Source organism: Leptonychotes weddellii, chromosome 14 (assembly GCF_054177405.1).
Source record: "Leptonychotes weddellii isolate Sample4059 chromosome 14, ASM5417740v2, whole genome shotgun sequence".
Taxonomy (NCBI): Eukaryota; Metazoa; Chordata; class Mammalia; order Carnivora; family Phocidae; genus Leptonychotes; species Leptonychotes weddellii.
The window spans coordinates 55,428,872-55,432,582 of record NC_138382.1 but is presented as its reverse complement, the minus strand read 5'-3'; the positions used below and the strand labels follow the sequence as shown (position 1 = coordinate 55,432,582).

The following is a 3,711-nucleotide window of genomic DNA, read 5'->3' as shown; positions in this document are numbered from 1 at the left end:
CTTCCAAGTGTTTGAATTTCTGCCAAATTTTTTCTTGTGATTGAGTTCCAGTTTTAGAGCATTGTGGTCTGAGAATATGCAGGGAATAATCTCAGTCTTTTGGTATCAGTTGAGACCTGATTTGTGACCCAGTATATGGTCTATTCTGGAGAAAGTTCCATGTGTGCTCGAGAAGAATGAGTATTCTCTTGTTTTAGGGTGGAACGCTCTGGAAATATCTATGAGATCCATCTGGTCCAATGTATCATTCAAAGCTCTTGTTTCCTTGTTGATTTTCTGCTTAGATGATCTGTCCATTGCTGAGACTGGAGTATTGAGGTCTCCATGATAGTAGCAATTCTTTCTTGGCCTTTTGACACACAACTAGGCATGTGCAGCTTGTGGACTTGGCCAGCACCAAGAAGCTGCCTGTGGACATTCCTGCACAGAAGGGCATCCTGAACTGCATTGCTGTCAACCTGTAGGGAGCACAAATTGCAATCTGAAAAAGGGACTCAGAAAAATATTTGCTACTTCATCAGGGCATTCAATCCAGAAACCACGAAGAGGATCACAAGCAGCAAACATTTATTTCATTTACTTCAGTCAGGATGCTTCCCTCATCTGTGTATCTAGTGACCGTGGCATGGTGCACCTTTTTGCTGCCAAAGATCCAAAGAAGGAATAAACAGTCTAGTTTGGTGTCAGCAATTTTCTTCCAAGCTACTTCAGTTCTAAATAGAGTTTTCCCAAATTTCAGGTTCCCTCAGGCTCTCCATGCATTTGTGCTTTTGGAACAGACTCAAATGTTGTCATTTCATTTTGCACAGAAGGTAGCTCCTATACGCATTCCTATTCAACTTCAAGGAGGAGTGCATCCAGGATGCCTATGTGCAGTTTCTAGGAATGAGCAATGACAAGCTGTGATTCTTCACAAGTGTGTGCCCTCAGCACCCACGCTGACCACCCCACTGAAGGGCTGAGTGTGCCGAAACTCACCCAATAAGCCCAGGAGCTTTGTGGTATCACTGACAGGAGTAGCTAGTCTTCTCATGGGGCAGGACTAGGTCTTATAAATGAGGAGAGTCAGTTTTATTCAGGGTTAAAACTAAATTTCTCTGTTATGTGTTAGGAACAAAGTAATGCATAGACTTTAAAAATTAGTCATTTAATTTAGAACCTACAAAAGAAAATATTCAACATCTCTCAACAAAGTGATATTCAAGAATGTCCTCTGGTAATTTCTGTCAATGTTGGGCATAATGCCTTATATAATACTTCAGTCTGTCATTTCTAGTTCTGTTTCTTGCCATCTTTTTCTGTCTTCAACATTTTTAAGATTAGCTACAAACCAGTACTTTGGGAATGAAAGGCACATTACATTTTTAAAAATCATTGGGTAACTACCATAAATTATGGGCTCTGTATTGTAACATACTGTTTGAGATATATTTAATTTTCTTAAATTCCTGATAGATTTAATTTTGTGTTTTTGACTTCAACATTTAAAATCAACATAGCATCAAATCCTCAGTTTTGCAAAAATATGACAAAAAGACTAAAGAAGCTAAAGCATGAGCAGAATATAATTATCAACTTTGTGGTCTTGATCTTAACCCAGGTGTCCTTAACGGGTTCCCACAAGCAACATGAACTAGAGTCTAGACTCAAGAGCCTAAGCAGCTTGCAAAATAAAAAGAAAGCCCAAATTCTTCCAATGGGGCATTTCTGAGCATCCCAAAGTATCTATGATACAAAGAAAATCTTTTCCTCTCTTAATTCAAAAGAGGAAGATGAAGAAGACCAACACTCCAGTAGAAAACTGGTAATAAGACATAGAGAAACAAATCACAGAAAATAGTTGCACAATAAGCACCATGAAAACATCCCCACTTCACATTTAATAAGGAAAAGTAATTATTAATTATGTATCATGTTTTGTCTGTCAATATAAACTCCTGGTGCAACTGCATATTAGTAACATCTGCTCAAAAAGCAACTGGACAATAACTGGCAAAAGCTTTAAAAATATAACTTACACTTGAACCTAACAATTTTAGTTCCAGGATTCTACTTTTAGAAAGTCACCAGAGATATGGAGATGTGAAGAATGATTCATGTACAAGGATGAACATTACAGAGTTCCTAAAATACAGAAAATTAGAAACAATTCAATGCCCAATTGTAAGTTAATCGTTGCATGATTTATGGAATAGCCTTCTGGTACAATATTATACAGTTATTAAAATATTATTTTCAAATAACATTGAATATTATAGGAAAATGCTCATTGCATAATTTAAATGAATAGAAATAGGTGATAAATATATAATATTATATACATGTGTGCACAGAAAGGAGTATGAAATATTTACAACAGTTATTTCTGATTCCTGACTTTATGAATAATTTTTATTTTCTCCTTTATACTTTGTCAGGGTTTTAATGTAAACCTATAATCACTTTTAACAGAAAAGCACTAAATTTTAATACCTAACAACTTTAGGGAAAAATAATCTGTGAAACACAACACATTTGACTTCCAAAATATATTGCATTCTCATAAAGTTTTTGTTTTATTTCTAATTCTAAACTTGTCCTTTAAACTTAACTTTGTGAAATAAAATTCTCAGTTTTAGGAAGTGACATTTTAGCTCTTGTTATTCTTTTGGGAAATTTTACCAGACTAACCCTCAGCTCAAACTAGTGGAGATTGATGGGCACATATGTTGAGTAATGCACACTGATTTTTCACAGGAATGGAAACATTTGTAGAGATTGATAGAGCAATTCTTTTCAGACAGTATACACTTCGCTTTTCCAGACATTCACACTAAAATAAGAAAAAAACCAAGTTTTCTTAGCTTGATCTTTCTACTTTTCTATTTGTTTTGGGTTAAAAAACACGCATATCTTCTGAACTTGCATGTCAGTAAAATAATGCTCTGGATGAAGCCAACATAAACAAAATATAAACAGAAAATCCATTAATAAAATGTTCCTTGATTATATGCACAACCCTGAGGAAAACATTTAACTACATTATACCTTGGATTTTGCATTTAAAAACTAAGATAATATTTGTGTTATCACTGTGGTTTTAAATTTTGCATCTCGAAAAGGCTTCACTTCCTCTTTATATCCAAGAGGCTTTGCAATAGTCCTGCCCTCTTTCACCCATATAACACCACAAAGATTTTCTAAACCACCAATTTGATTATGTTTCTCTTCTTAGGAGTCTTCAAAGGCCCTTCCTTCAGGATAGTTATAAAGAGGTAAGCACTGATTTGAAGGATTTTTAACCCACTTCCTCTGCCTAAACATTTGTCCTTCCTTACTATTCTGCCCCTACTACTCCTCAGTCTGTGTCTTGGCTGTTAAGATTTTACAAACAGGCTGGGCTATTTCCAGACTATATGTCTTTGTTAGCTGTTCCTTCTGCATCAAATGCAATTCTCCAGCTGCTTTGCCTAGCAAGAAAAACTTCATCCTGTAAGATGCATCACAGATGTAATTGTCTTGGTGAAATTTTGCCTGCTTGCCCCAGGGTAAATTTGTCCTTCCTTCCTCTTCACTCCCATCCCATCCTTAAGTCTGCTTTATACCATTTATTGTGCTATTATATATGTATATGTAGTTGTTAATTTATGGCTGTGCTTTCCAGTAGACTGTAGGCTCTGTGAGGATAGGGATGGTGTGAGTTTCCCATTACTCCAGATAGTCAAGCCTAAT

General features: G+C 35.8%; 1 pseudogene; it reads left to right on the top strand.

The window, feature by feature from the left end:
* The window catches only part of LOC102733821 (WD repeat domain phosphoinositide-interacting protein 3 pseudogene), a 4,738-nt pseudogene extending 3,789 nt beyond the window's left edge, over positions 1-949 (top strand).
* Positions 950-3,711: the final 2,762 nt, after the last annotated feature.